The sequence below is a fragment of the Camelus dromedarius genome, chromosome 10, assembly GCF_036321535.1.
Source record: "Camelus dromedarius isolate mCamDro1 chromosome 10, mCamDro1.pat, whole genome shotgun sequence".
Taxonomy (NCBI): Eukaryota; Metazoa; Chordata; class Mammalia; order Artiodactyla; family Camelidae; genus Camelus; species Camelus dromedarius.
Genome location: NC_087445.1, coordinates 20,306,119 through 20,321,919, shown reverse-complemented (window position 1 = coordinate 20,321,919; position 15,801 = coordinate 20,306,119). Strand labels below are relative to the sequence as shown.

At 39.0% G+C, this 15,801-nt stretch overlaps 2 protein-coding genes across 3 annotated transcripts in view; one reads left to right on the top strand and one right to left on the bottom strand.

The window, feature by feature from the left end:
- Positions 1-5,224, bottom strand: part of PLIN2 (perilipin 2) — a 76,312-nt gene extending 71,088 nt beyond the window's left edge. For both annotated transcript variants that reach the window (XM_031449648.2, XM_064490181.1), the window contains exon 1: positions 4,728-5,224. The gene's annotated coding sequence lies outside the window, so the exon portion shown is untranslated. The remainder of the gene's footprint in view (positions 1-4,727) is intronic.
- A 161-nt stretch (positions 5,225-5,385) lies between these two features.
- DENND4C (DENN domain containing 4C) overlaps positions 5,386-15,801 on the top strand; it is a 95,467-nt gene continuing 85,051 nt past the window's right edge. Inside the window, exon 1 of the mRNA XM_031449642.2 lies at positions 5,386-5,774. The gene's annotated coding sequence lies outside the window, so the exon portion shown is untranslated. The remainder of the gene's footprint in view (positions 5,775-15,801) is intronic.

Here is a 15,801-nt window from a genome sequence, read left to right as displayed (position 1 = left end):
TGTATGGCAAACTCAAACCCTCTGGGAAGGAGTTGTACCCAAGGGAATAGATCCATGAGGAATGGGAAGGAGTAAGAGAGGGCACAATATCAATATTTCTAGGTTCTTTGTCAATTAAAAAATTAAAATATTTAAAAAATGTTAATTCAAATAGCTTTTTAATGGCAGGAATGGTCTTGTGGATATGCTTTTTAAAAAATCCTTATCTTTTAGAGATACATGCTGAAATGCTTGCAGGTGAAATGAAAAGTTGAGTATTTTCTTCAAAATACTCAGGAGAGAGGACTCAGAAGGGTATACATGAAGCAAGATTAACCATGAGTTGAACCTGGGTGATCGATACAGAAGAGTTCATTATACTACTATTTTTGTTTATGTCTATATTTTATTGTTTCTATTGTTCTTTGATATAAAATATTTTTAAAGGTTAATCTTTGACATAAAGAATACATCTATTTTTTGATCTGTATTCAGGACAATTTGTTATGATGTGAGGCCCAGAAAAAGGGGTTTGGAGGAAGCAGATGAGTGTTGATCTCAGGAAAGGCAACAGTCCTGCTGCCTTTGGGAAACCAGGAGTGTATCTGGATGGATAGATATGGACAAGTGCCAGTTAGGGTGGCTGGCCATATTTGGAGTCATTAGGTCCTAAGGTGGTGTTCTCATTATACAGACAATGGTTCCCAATAGTGGGGAAAGACTGAGGGTGGAAGACTATGCCTTCCACTTAAAATACTGTAGGGAGCCCATCAAAGCAGGCTAGGGGCAGCAGGTTTTGTCTCAGATATTCATATAGACCATCTTTCTCCTCAACTTCTCTACCCATTATCTTTCTCTGTTTTTCTCCCTCTGCTAATCCCTACTTGTCTTTAGGATCAGCTAGGACACTGTTCTCAGGAGCACATTCTCTTCTCTGACTCAAGACCAAGAGCCTGTGTCAGTCCTTCCACTCCTAGTCCAGCAGTTTGGCCTGTAGGCCTAGAAAAGAGAGCAGGATAAAGAATGTGCTGAGTAACCTCCAAAGACTCTAGATGAGCCCATTCTGATAATTGGAGACAGAGTCTCCAGACAGATAAGATCCTGGAATGAAGCACAAAGAGAAGAGTGTGCTTGTGTCCCCTGTGGAGAGCAGAGCACACCGAGTCGTTTAGATAGCAGAGGAATAAAGCAGATCTAGTGTTACTGATGTCATTCTTACCAAAAATGCTTTCTAAAAGAATAACCGAGAGTGCCTGCAGGTATGAAGCACCAGGCCTTCAAATCCCATGTTTTTGAAAATTCATTATGAGGGGCTAGAGCCAAATAACTTGTCCGTTTACAAGAAGTGGATTATTCAGAAAGTAGAGAACAAGTTCAGATTTTCATACAGAGGAGGCTATCCTAGGAAATCTGGAGCAAGTTCTTCCGTTTGGGAAAATAAAGAGCCATGAAGTTAGTATAGTTCACCCCTGAACAGCACGTGGGTTTGGGGCACCAAATCCCCCCCAGGCAGTTGAAAATCTGCATATAACTTTACAGTCGGGCTCTCCATATCTGCAATTCCACATCTGAGGGTTCAACCAACCGTAGATCACATAGTACTATAGTATGCATTTATTGAAGAAAAGTCCATGTATGAAAGTGAAACCACACATTTCAAACTTACGTTGTTCAAGGGTCAAGTGTAGTTGCTACTCAATACTCAACTATGAAACCACCAAAACTGGAACTAGGAGACTCATTTAACTCAGCATTATAGGATGCTAAGTATCACACGCTGACCCCAGATATTTTCAGTAAAGGAAGAGCTACCATTAATGAGCACTTGCTATCTTCCAGGTATTACTGTGCTGTATAACAAATTATCCTAATATTTTGCAGTTAGAAACACTTATTATCTCATAGTTTCTGTGAGTAAAGAATCTGGGAGCAGTTTAGCTGGGTGATTTTGGCTCAGGGTCTGTCAAGACACTATAGTCACGGTGTTGGCTGTGGCTGCAGTCATTTCAAGGCTCAACTTGGTGAGGATCTGCTTCTGAACTCACCTACAAGGCTGCCTGATGACATGGTGGCTGGCTTCCCCCATAGTGAGCAACTCAAGAGGATGAGAGAGAGAATCCAAGACTGAAGCCCTAGTCTTTTTTTAGAATCTCATCTTGTTAGAGAGACCTCATTGCTTCTGATGTATTCTCTGTGTTAGTGCCAGTCAGTGAGTCCACTCCAAGCTCAATGGAAGGGGATTACAGAAGAGCACAAACCGGAAGGCAGGGATCATTGTAAGCTACAACAAGAGGATGTCCATCACTTAGGCTAAGTACTGATTACTGAACTGGTATATTTGATAGTCACAGCTTATTGTAAATAAATAAATGATCTTACTTATATCATTCTATCCTCTTTACAGATAAGGAAAATTAAATAACTTAAGGACAGAATAGAAAAAAGTAAGGGAACCACAGATTGAATTATTTCAGTCATTCATCAAATACTCTTTGAGAGTCTCTGGTATACTGGTTACTCTGCTAGGTACTGGGGATTTGGAAGAGAACGTGTCATGTGAATACACATAAGCGCTCACAGGGCTTACAATCTAGTATGGAATCCTGAGATTAAGGAATTTTTAAAAATAGTTACAATAATCAGATGAAACTACTAGATTTATAATGCTTCTGTTAAACATGTAGTTGAATAAAAGATTAAAATATGTATAGTAGTCAAAACCACAACAAGAACTTTACACCTGTCAGAATGGGTATCACCAAAAAGACCACAAATAACAAATGTTGGCAAGGAAGGAGAAAAGGGAACCCTTGTACACTGTTGGTGGGAATGTAAATTGGTGCAGTCACTGTGGAAAACAGTATGGAAGTTCTTCAAAATAACTAAAAATAGAACTATCAGATGATCCAGCAATTCCACTGCTGGGTATATATTCAAAGCAAACAAAAACACTAATTCAGAAAGATACATGCACTCCAATGTTGAATAGCAGCAGTATTTACAATTGGCAAGATATGGAAGCAACTAAGCATCCACTAACAGACAAAGGAATAAATAAGGTGTGAAACACACACACACACACACACACACATATATACACACAGAGTACTACTCAGCTACAAAAAAGGAAATGTCATTTGTAGCAACATGGATGGACACGAAGGGTATAATGCTTAGTGAAGTAAGTCAGACAAAGACAAATACTTAACGTTATCACTTACACGTGGAATTTAAAAAAGTGAATATGACAAAAAAGTATTATTAAGGTCTTTGAATATTCCTATGAAAAGCAATGTTTACAAGTTTTTGAAAACTGGGAAGATGAAAATAATGTGGCTGCTGCAGCACTGAAGATGGCTGCCAAAACCAACTTGCTTATTTGAAGAAATTTTTTAACTTTTCCATTCAACTCCTTTGCATTGCTGATCCACAAAAATCTGCAGTGACCACGTCCAGCCTTATGTCTGTCTGTATTTCCCTCTTTAGTGGGCTAAGTGATTTTTCTATGCATTCTTATATCCAAACAGGCTTACTGGAAACTGTGATACTATCACCATTGTAACAATTATGTTATATGTTATGTTATGCTGGGCTCTCCAGCTCCCCTCCCATTTTTTAGACAGTCAAATACTTATATGTTAAAAATTTAAATGAGCTTATTTCAGCCTTGGGCCCATACGAGTGCAGTTAAGAAGGCTGTTGCTGAATCAAGGACTTTTCAGAGTTAAGGACAGCTACCCTACACAACAAATTAGGCCCAAAACATGTAAGTTCATTCTATGAAATTTTGGGTAGAAAACAGCAATGCAAATCTATGATCCATGTATAGGACAATTACTAAGAAGAAATTAAGAACATCCTTAAATCCTACATTGCAAATTGAGAAAAATTTGTCAAATGGAAGAGATACACTGGCTTCTTTCATTTTTCATTTCTTTGAGTGCAAAAACCATGAAAAGAGGAAAAAACTCAATCTATGAGTGTTCATGAAATGCTCCCATTTTAGAATCTTGTAAATGTTTTAAAACCATTGATTAATTTGCCCTTGAGAAAGGAAGGACGAGAAGTCCAGAAGCTAAATTCTGAAGCTTCAGTTCCTTTATACACTTCTGTCCAGATGGTCAATGTCAGATTGGTTTCCAGCAGGCTCAAAAAGACTCCAAACTATTACTAAATAAACCTTATTTCTATGCTGTGCATTTCTACTGAATCAATTCTTATGCTAACGTGGTTAGGCAAATAGTTTCTACTACTGGATAGACAATTTAAACTACCCATTTATGCAGTAAACTTCTTAAATTGACAACAGAGCCCTCGTAATTGAGGTTTAATCTCATACTTTCCAGCAAAAATACAGATTTAATAAGGAGACAGCAATTCTTAGGAAAATGATCGCTACGTATATGAATACTCATTAGACATGCACAAATATTGCTAGTTCTAATTGTGACCTGCCTGGAATCTGTGAAGTCACTCGCCAATTTTTTTATTTTGGCCAGGAGGTGAAAAAGTTCTCCTAATTTTTTTCGAACTGTTTGCTTCTTCCTAAGTAACTAGTTATTTTTCATATGTATACATGAAAATTATACGTACGAAAATTTTATATATATAATATATGAAATTATATATGACATACATGAAAACTACATATGTAATTACCTCCAAACGTAATCAACAATATCTCGCAAAATTTGCATTAAGGGAACCAACCATGCATGCGTCCGTGTACATAAGGAGGCTACACTTACTTAGAAGGCAGGAGAGAACTATTACTTTAAACAAGAGATTTCCACATTCGGCGTCCCCATCCCGAAATACTTCGGCCGAAGTAGCGAGATGGAGCGCGGGCCAAGGGCTCTCTCATCCGGCGCTGAACTCGGGACGGGACTTCGGGAAGCGCCTGTCGGCGGTCTTTCTCCGGCCTCCGAGGTCCCCAGTCATACGTGGGGATTCCAACTCCCACCCTGGGAAGGAAAATTCTCGTCCAGAGACGTGCATCCCTCTCTGCACTGTCCTCAGTGATTTCGAGCGACTCAGTGTCACTTTACCCGCCTCAGAAAAACCCAGAGGCGCAGCCGCCACCTGCCTGAGGCCAAGGCAATAAAGCCGCACCACACGGCGAGTCTGAGCCCTGCAGGAAGCGATGGAAGGCTGTATCCTGGGCCCTTTCTCCGCGGCTCTGTTTCTGCTCGGGACCCACCACGCGGACTCCGAGGAGGGCCTCGCAGGCTGGTGCGGCTGGGACCCCGCGGCCCGCCGGGGTCGCGATGGGGATTGGGGGGGGGGGGAGAGGGGAGGGGAGACGTGGCCGCGCGGCGTCGGCCCTCCCCCGGGGCGGGGCTGGAGCACCGTCCCGCCCCCCGCGCCCTCCCTTCCCCACCCCTCCCCCGCGCCCTTTTCCACCGCCCCCGCAGTAGGAAAGGGAGAGGGAGAGGGGAAGGAAAGTGCTGTTCTGTGGAAAGGGGCGGAAGGAGAGGGAGGAAAAAAAGAAAAAGAGAACAGAAACATGGCCGTCAGCTGTCGGGGCGGCAGTGCTGCACGCAGCTCCTAGGCAACCCGCCGCCAGCACAGCCGGCCTTCGGTGAGGCTCGCGCTCAGGCCGTTACCCCTTGCTGCAAGCTGCGCCCCTCGAGACCCAGCCCGTGGGGCGGCGCAGGCGCAGATCGGACTGTGGCGGCCGCCGGAGCAAGTCGCCCGCCCTTCCCTGCCGAGAGCGCCCAGGCCGCGAAGCCGGCTCGTTCATGCCCCAGGAAGGGGCTGTGCCCGGGTGGCACTGAAGGAGGAACGGACGACAGGTGAGTCTGCGGCGGAGGGCCTTTGGCGGAGGAACCCTGCGCCGCGCGGCCGCCGGGCCCGCGCTCCCGAGCCGCGAGGGCGCTGGGCAGGTAGCAATTCCAAGGGCTGAGTTCCTAGGGCCCGCTTGCGGGGGGTCGCCGAGGAGGCGGAGGGGGCCGGCGCTGGCGTTCCCGGCCTAGTTTCTCCTTGGTTTCCGGGGGCGGGAAGTCCCCGGAGCCTGCACGATGGGATGGGGGAGAGGCTGCGCCAGGAAGGGCCTCCGTGCGCCGCCGCCCAGGCTCCTGAGAGCCACTGGCGTGGAAGGAAGCGCGAGGGGTCTGGGCCCTAGGGACCGACTGGGCGAAGGCTGTCTGGGTGGGGGCAGGGGTCCAGGGGTAGGGACCCAGACTCCTGGGGAGTAGGGGCAGAGCGGGTGAAGAGCTAAGGCCGGGGGTCTCGAGAGTGGTTGGGAGACCGGGTCGGGGGAGAACTGGGAATCTGGGCAGGTGTCGCAGGTGAATTGAGGACATTTCCTTCTCCGCGTTACGGTGGCAGATCCTCGGGGCTTCTTTGTTGGGGATGATTTTTAGAGAGGCAGGTTCCATTCAACTCCGAGAGACTAAACACAAATAAAACTAACTAATGAGCCCCTAGTGCTGACTCTCGTAAAGAGCTGTAACTTTTCTGCATTGAGGATGCTGTCATGTCTTCCCCTTACCCCCTCTGTTTCGTAGAGCTTTTCCCTCTCAAAGATCGGGCCACATCAGAGCAAATAAGAAATGATCCAGTTTTTAAATATACCCCCCTTCGTCATTACGTGTCTGTTTCACACGGGAAAATTTAGGGCACTTACCGAAGTTGCTCGTTACGTGTGAGGGAGTCAGCTCCAGTAATGAACCCTCAGCTGCTGGCGTGTTTTTGCCTCAGAGAAATTGTCAAGCATTGTAGTCTGGGTAATTGATTTACTGAGCCTGCTTAATTGTGTGCAAACTCGCGTTAAGGTGTTCTCCCTAGACCCAAATTTACCGTAGCGATAGGTCTTCCCTACTCGTCTCCCGTTTTAGAAGGTGAAAGGTATAGTAAGATTAGAGAACGTTAGTGCTAAGGCGCTAAGTTTTCAGTAAATATTTGATTTGAGGTGATCGTGTATATTAAGCTATCTGAAATGCAGCGCATTGTAGGATTTTATGTGCACACGTGATAAGAGCAAAATTAAGAGGAAAGTTTCATCTCTGAGCATTGAAGGATACCTGTTCTTTATCAATATTACCATGAAAAACGCCCCTTATATTTTATTTTCTGCCCTATTCTTTGTATTACTGTTTAAAAAATTGGTAAACTGCCTTCTCGGTGTGAGACTGGAAACTCAGAAATAAATTTAGAGTTGTATTCGTGAGGTTAATCTGCCTCTCATAGGCTTGCTTTGACTCGTTTTCTAGTAATGGCAGACTCAATCCACACTTTCCCCTCATTGATATCTCTTGTGGCTGTTTTGCAAAATGATTGGGATTAGGGATCCATCTTTTGTATTTCTAATTTTACTGAACTGATAATGTGTCAGTTGGCTTTGGCCATAGTACCTCACTTAGTACTACTGTTTAGACTCGTTAATTTGGATAATGGAAAAGCTATGATGTTAGAAATTTTGAAGTTGTATATTGGAGTAACTTACCCTTGTGTAATTTGTAAATGAGTGCATTCTGTTTTTGAGAGTAAATACAGTATTTTGTAGTATAAACTTGAGCTTTCAGCTGTTAGAAATTGGCAGTAGAGTTGGTGTGTGGAGACTGTTCTTAAAACGCAAGTGTTTTAAATTACAAGGAACTACAGTGGTGTAAGCTGTAACAATTCATGGTGCCAGACTTGGAAGGTTATTTGGTTGAGGTGCTCTCTATAAAGAAACATGTTATGTATCTGCAATAAAAACTAATTTGTAGCTATATTGAAGAGATTTTGATGATAAATAATAACTTAAGGAGGCAGCTCTTACATACATCCCAGCTGAGACCAAAACATCTCATATTTTCATTGGAGTTTCCTGCCAATATAAATACTGATTTTGCATTGGTTTTGCTGCTCAGTTTCAAAGTTAGATTTCAGTGTTATCCTTGCAACTTAAGTACAGGTTGTAAAGTGAAAAAGAAAGCTGCTGAGTCAGAGGGAGATTGTCTCATTTGGTCTTTTTGATTTGCAAAACAATTTCTGTTATAATTTGTATTTCCAATGTAATATGTTTGCTGAAACTTAGAAACAAGTTGTACCTCCTCTTTCAGACTGTCAGTTTGACAGACTTGCAGTCATGGGATGCCTTATTGAAACTGAAGTTTCCTTTATAAGAGTTGAAACTTCGGGAGTGAGTTTATGTAGTACAGCTGGTGTAAAATGGTAGGTTTTTAGCATCAGATTGTAGGAAATTCCAAAATCAGATAATTTTATTATCTGAAATTTAAGATTGTGTTTCATGGGAAGAAGTTAGGTACTTTATAAACTTAAAAAATTTTTTAAATGTATGTCAGTACATAGTACATATAAATAAGTGTAATAGAGCTTTGTGTGGTATTTGAGAACGTTTTATTGGAAAAGAATATAACACGATTAAAGGAAATTCAAAAGAAAAAATTGTCATCTTTCTTACATTTTTCTCTAGTCTAATTCTTCTATACTTATATATTAGTATAATACTATACTGATCCTATGTATACTTGTGTATAATTCTGTGGTTAGTGTTTATATACTTGTCTTCTTAAACATAGCATGGTGCTGCATATTGCTATTTTTTGATTTTGTAGTATTGCAGAGTTTTACTGTCACTGTTTATTTAATCATTCTCTCTTAATATTTTAGTACTTCCACTTTTTCAGTCTTAAAATAATGCTATAATTAAATCATTTTGCTTGTATAATGGTCCAAGCCAAATTGAACTTTTGAAATTGTGGACATTCTTTGAACTACTTCCTTTGCAGTAGATCATGAGGGTTCCTGTAATATGGTGTCTGAGAGCTGAAAGTGGGTGAAAAACTAGATGCGCATGTGTGACTTGAATTCATTGAGTAGGGATCAAAATACAAATTCATTAATTCTGTTACTGACTTGCTACAAGTTTCTGTGTCTGTTAGTTTTACTTTTCAATATAATAATATTCTTATAAAGTTCTTAATTCTTATAGTAATATTGTGGGGCATAGATATCTAAGTGTACTTCATTTCTACCAAATTTAATATTTACAAATCTCAATTTATAATCATTTGACTTATGGAAGAGTCATTTTATAGGATTTAAAAAATCTTTGAAATATTTCAAAGAAATCTTTGAATTTAGTTTGTCATTGTGTATTTGTGATTCATTTATATCTTAACTTAGGGATGGTTAGATCCTAAAAGCATAAATGTTAGGAGTTTCTGTTTTTTAATTGTGGAACAAAGCATGTATTAAATGGGTACTATGCTATCTGTGAGGGATAAAAAGATGAATGACGTACAGTCTGAGTATTAAAGTCTAGTGGGATAAACACTCTCGTAGATAAGCACCGTAACTACCACATGACAAATCTAGAATAGAGCAAACGATACTATAGGAGCAGAGGGAAATACCTAAGTGTGTTTGATGTGCATTAGAGATGGTTTACGTAGGAGACATTTGATTTAAAGCTCAAAGAATGATGTGAAAAGGCACAAAGTAATGAAAGAATGTGGTGAGTTTTATTAAAATGCAAGTAATTTAGTGTGGAGGCACAGGTAGTTTTGGAGGGAAGTGGGGAATAAGCTGGAGGGGCAAGTAAGGGCTGTGTCATGAAGGGTCTTAAAAGTCAAACAAGAAATAAAAATCATGTTTGTAGGGAACAGGGAGCCATTTAATGATTTTAAGCTGTTAAATATCGTTGGCTCAGGTGTGAAGAATGGAATTGGGAGAGCAGCTTGAGTAAGGATGCACGTTCATCAGCTAGAAGATCTGGTAGGCACCTAGGTGAGAATTGAGAAGAGCAGTGGTAGGGATGGGAAAGAAACAGAATTGAGAACTATTATGTAATGCAAACATTTTACTCCAAGTGAAAAGCCCAGTGTCCTTGGCCTTATCTTTTCCTCGCCCACAGTGCATCTGTCACATGAGCCTACTTTCAGATTCCTTCTTTTAGAACCCTTGCATGTACTATTCCATTTAAAAGTTACTTTTCTGACAAGTCTTTCCTGATTACACTGTCTAGTTAGGGAGATCAGTTGTTGTTATAGCACCTTGTTATTTTACTCTGTAGAATTTAATCCATCCCTTCTTCCTCCTTGTGTGTTCCCCTTACTAGTTCGGAGGTTGTATGTGATCTGATTCCTGTTTGTTTATTTATTTTTGAGTATGGGTCTATTTCTGCTGTCTTTTTCTGTTCCATTGGTCTAGATGTCTATCCGTATACCAGTACTGTATTGTCTTTATTATTGTTTCTTTATAGCAAGCCTTGCAGTCAAGTAGTGTTTGTCCTTCACCATTTTTTTTCCCAGAAATGTTTTGATTATTCTACATTCTTAGCATTTGCTTAATAAATTGTAGAATAAGCTTGTCAGTTCTACCAAAAGCCTGATGGGGAGAATTGATATCTCAATAATAGTGAGTTTTCTGATACTTGAACAACATGGCATATCTCTTCATTTATTTAAATATCTTTAGGGTTTTTTTTTTTTTTGCAGTGTTTTATAATTATCATTTTATAGGTCTTTTGCACATATGTTGTTCAGTTTATCCCCAAGTATTTCATATTTTTTGATGCTGACTATTGTTAGATACTGCATTTTAAAATTTCTTTTTCCGAAATATTTCTCGATAGTATGTAAAAATACGATTAATTTCTTTTGTATGTTGACTTTGTATTCTTTCTTATTAAATTTCCCTTTCTAGTTCTAGTAGCTTTTATGTAGATTCCTTAGGATTTTCTTGATACGTAATCATAATGTCTGCAGAGAAAGCCAGGTTTGCTCCTACATTTGCAATCAGTATTCCTTTAGTTTTTCTTGCCTTAATGCAGTGGCTAGAAGAGTGCTATTTCACTAGAAATGGTGTAAGCCACATGTATGTGTTTTCTAGTAGCCCCTTTCTGTTCTATATTTTTTGGAAGGAAGTCACTAAGCTCATCCTACACTTGAGTAGAGGATTACACACTTCTTAAGAGCAGAATGTCTACATAAGTTATTTAGAATTCTTTTGAATGGGAGAGTTGTCTCCTTTCTTTCACTTATTAATTTATTTGTGTCATTGTTTTATATCAGTATGGGCTTATGGGTATTTATTTTATTCTTTGGGTTATAATCCAGTACTACTTTATTTGCTCAAACTGTCACAGCCTTGGCATTTGGGAGCTCTTTTAGTTGGCTCCTGTGCTCCTTTAACATACACCCATGCATGTGGGTTTGTGGTTTGTGTTTATTTGTGCATTCTGACAGTAAAAAAAAAAAAAATGCTGCAGGTTCATTTAGTATACAGTTTCCCCTTCTATATGAAAATAGAGTGTTCCTGTGAAACCTTTCATAAACAAAAATGGTATAAAGTGAAGAAGCAATTACCTTGGGACACATGTTGCTCATGGATGCACAGGTAAATCTAGATGAAGCACAGATGCCTACAGACACAGTTCAAAGCTATGTTGGCTTGATGCTGAGTGTAGTTCCTGGGGAAGGAGCTTGGAGATGCCAGTCTCCCTGCTCTGTTTGGGGTGCACGCTGCCTCTATAACTATTTGCTGCAAAACAAATGCTGAATGCTAGTTTTGCATTTCACCTTCTTCTGAAAAAGTATAAATTTTTAGTGAAGTCTACCATATCAATTTTTTCTTTCATGGATGTTACTTTTGGTCTTTTATCTAAAAATTCATCACCAAACCCAAGATCACATATAGATTTTCTTCTGTATTTTCTTCCAGAGGTTTTATAGTGTTGCATTTTATACTTAGGTCTGTGATCCGTTTTGAGTTTTTTTAATAGAAAGTGTAAGGTCTCAGTCGCTCCCTTTTTTGCATATGAACATCTAATTTTTCCACTACTACTTGTTGAGACTATCCTTTGTCAACTGAATTTTCTTTCCTTCTTTGTCAAGTCAGTCATCCTTTTTATGCATTTGTGTCTTTACATTTAAAACATATTTCCTGTAGAAAGTATTGAGTCTTACTTTTTAAATCTAGTCTAATAATTTGTCTTTACTTAAGGATGTTTAAGACCACTTAAAATTTCCTTTTTAAAATCAGCTTAATTGAGATATAATTTATACACTATAAAATTCACCCATTTAAAGGGTCCAACGCAGTGGTTCTTAATATGTTTAGAGTCTTACCACCATTAGCATAATTTAGAGCATTTCCATCACCCCAGAAAGAAACCTTATGTCCACTAGCAGTCACAATCCAGTCCATCTCTCTCCCACCCCAGCCCGAGGCTACCACTAATCTATTTTCTGTCTTTATAGATTTGCCTATTCTGGACATTCCATATAAATAAAATTATACAGTATGTGATATTTTGTGACTAGGTTTGTTAATTTACGATAACGTGTTTTTTCCTGCAGTTTTTTTTCTAATTTAATTTAAAAAAATTTTAAGGGGGGGTAATTAGGTTTATTTATTTATTTTTTAATGGAGGTGCTGGGGATGAACCCAGGACCTGCAGCATGCTAAGCACAGACTCTACCACTGAGCTATACCCTCCCCTAATTAGGATAATGTTTTGAGTTTCATTCATGTTCTTGGATATATCAGTACTTTATTATTATTTTTTTAAGAAATGTGGCAAAACTGACATAATGTAAAATTCACCATTTGAACAACTTTAAAATGTACAATTTAGTGGCATTTAATACATTCACAGTGTTATGCCACTGTCATCACTATTTAGTTCCAGAGTGTTTCTGTCACCTCAAAAGGAAACTCCTTTCCTTTTAAGCAGTCACTCCCTGTTCCCCATCTCCCCTCCTCCTGGCGACCACTAGTCTGCTTGTTTTATCTATGGATTTGCTTGTTCAGGATATTTACTGTAAATGGAGTTGTGCAATATGTGACCCTTGTGTCTGGCTTCTTTCACTTAGCATAATGCTTTCTAGGTTCATCTGTGTCACAGCATATATCAGTAGTACTTCATTCCTTGACATGGCTGAATAATATTCCATTGCATGGAAATACCACCTTTTTTTTTTTTTTATTGAGTCATGATTTGATGGAGATTTGGGTTGTTTCAACATGTCAGCTATTTTGAGTAGTGTTGCTATGAATATCTGTATCCAAGTGTTTATATGGATGTGTGTGTTTTTTTTCCAGGTTTGTTTCTTGTTGAGGTATAGTTGATGTACAACATTATATAAGTTTCAAGTGTGCAGCATAGTGATTCACAGTTTTTAAAGGTTATACTTCATTTGTAGTCATTAAAAAAACTGACTATATTCCCTGTGCTGTATAATACATCCTGTAGATTATTTATTTTATACATAGTAGTTTGCACCTTTAAATCCGTACCCCTACCTTGGCCCTCCCTCTTCCCTCTCCCCACTGGTAAACCACAAGTTTGTTCTCTATATCTGTGAGTCTGTTTCTTTTTTGTTACATTCACTAGTTTGCTTTACTTTTTAGATTCCACATATAAGTGATGTTGTACAGTATTTGTCTTTGTCTGACTTGCTTTGCTAAGTATAATACCCTCCAAGTCCATTTATGTTGCAAATGGCAAAATTCTGTTATTTTTTATGACTTGAGTAGTAGTCTGTGTGTGTGTGTCCACACACACACACACACACACATACACACCACATCATCTTTATCCATTCATCTGTTGATGGACCACTTAGGTTGCTTCCATATCTTGGCTGTTGTAATAATGCTGCTGTGAACATTGAGGGGCATATATCTTTTTGAATTAGTGTTTTTATTTTCTTTAGATATATGCCCAGCAGTGAAATTGCTGGATCATATGGTAATTATATTTTTAGTTTTTTGAGAAACTTCGAAACTGTCTTCTACAATTGTTGCACCAATTTACATTCCCTCGGTCAGTGTATGAGGGTTCCCTTTTCTTCACATCCTTGCCAATATTAGTTATTTGTGTTCTTTTTGATGATAGCCATTCTGACAATGTGAGGTAATATCTCATTGTGGTTTTGATTTGAGTTTCTCTGATGATTAATGATGATGAGCTATCTTTTCATGTACCATGGACATATGTTTTCATTTGTCATGGTAGACCACTTAAATTTACTGAAATTATTGATATGGCTGCATTTGAATCTATTATCTTGCTATCTGTTTTTAATTTGTCCCATCTGTTTTTTGTTCCTTTTTGGATTGAGTGTATTTAGTGTTCTCTTTATCTCCACTTTGGCATATTAGCTATATATCTTTTCTTTCTTTTTTTTTTTTTTTTTTTTTTTTTTTTACTAGTTGCCTTAGGGTTTATTATATGCATCTTTAACTTACCACAGTCTACCTTCACATAGTTTTATAATACTTCATGTATACTTTGTTCAGTTGTTAGGAGTATGAAATGAGTTAATGCATGTAAGATATTTGGAATATATTTCATGCTTTTATTTGTATTGAGAATAACAGAAGACAATTTCATTAGAAGTTCTTGAATCTACAGATTGCAAGTTTCTTTTCTAATGTGCCTTAGCTACTCATTTCCATGATCCCACTAAAGACTGTTGGTTCTTAATTCTGACTGTATATTACAGTTAACTGGTTAGCATAAAACATTCTGATGGGAGTGTGCCACACTCATAAATGCTTATTTTATTGGTCTGATTTTTTTTAAAAAAAGTATTCCAGCAGACCCCAATGTGTAGTTAAAATAGAGAAACATTATCCTAGACTTTATCATCATGATCTTTAACTTAAAATATTTTAAGCATCTAACTCTGACTTCCATCTTCTCTTTTGTCAGCTTATATACTTTAGTGCCATATTTTGACATTTCTTGGATTCTTTTTAGACCACCAGGCCATTAGTCACACCACTTTTTTACCATCCATCTGCCCCCACATATGGTAATTTCTTTCCTTACTCAGGGACATTGATTCATTGAATGCAAACGTTAGTGTCTACTAGAGTTCTGTACTGTTTTTTTGGGTCAGGTTATCATCTCTCTTGTTTCTTGCTTTCTTTACTATAATCAGAGCAAAATTTCAGCTCTGATCGAACACAGTTCTTTGCAAACTCTGTGTTCCCTTGATCCTGAGCAACTGAGTGACTGGAGAAAACAAACAAACAGTGCTGACTGGTCTCACTTTAAATTCACGGCCACAGATATCTCTTATGCCCTCGGCATTACCTTGTCATTTTGCTCTTCCACTTTTATGACTAAGAAGACTATTTAATCTCTTTTCTTTCCTTACTCTTATCTTTCTCTCTTTATAAGCTAACAGCTCCATCTGTGCTGCATCCTCTTGCCTGTTTGAGGATTTTGCATCTGGTGTTATCTTTCTCTCTGTTTCTCCCACACAAACCTTTCTTTCTTATTTATAGTAAAATTTGTCAAAAAGAGTTGCTCATACTGTCTTTATTTTCTTTGCATTTTCTCTCCAACTTGCTCCAGGCTAGCTCTTGCTCACCCCCACCAACTAAAACCACTCTCAGTCTTAAAGTTACTCTACTTCTCGTTAACATTTGACGTGATTGATCAGTCCCTATTTTTGGAAAAAACCTCACTTGGTTTTCTGGTTGCTGTATAATCCTGATTCTTTTCTGATTTATGGCAGTTCCTTCTCAGTCTTGTCTTCTGGCTACTCTTCCCTTATCTGAAAAGTTGGAGTGCCCTAGGCTTAGGCCATATACCTTTTCTTTATCGTTATTTGTCACTTTTTTAGGGTGTCTTATTTAATTTTGTGGTTTTAAGTATCATTAATTTGCTCCTGATCCCAGCTGCGGTATTTTATCAAACTCCACACTAGATTGGACTGCCTTTTCATCTTCGGTATTGTACTAGGCATCTCAAACTTGTCCAGTACAGAATTTTGGGTTTATTTCCTCAAATTTACTCTTTGCTCAGACTTCACCATCTTAGTATATAGCACCACCATTCACATACTTGGTTAG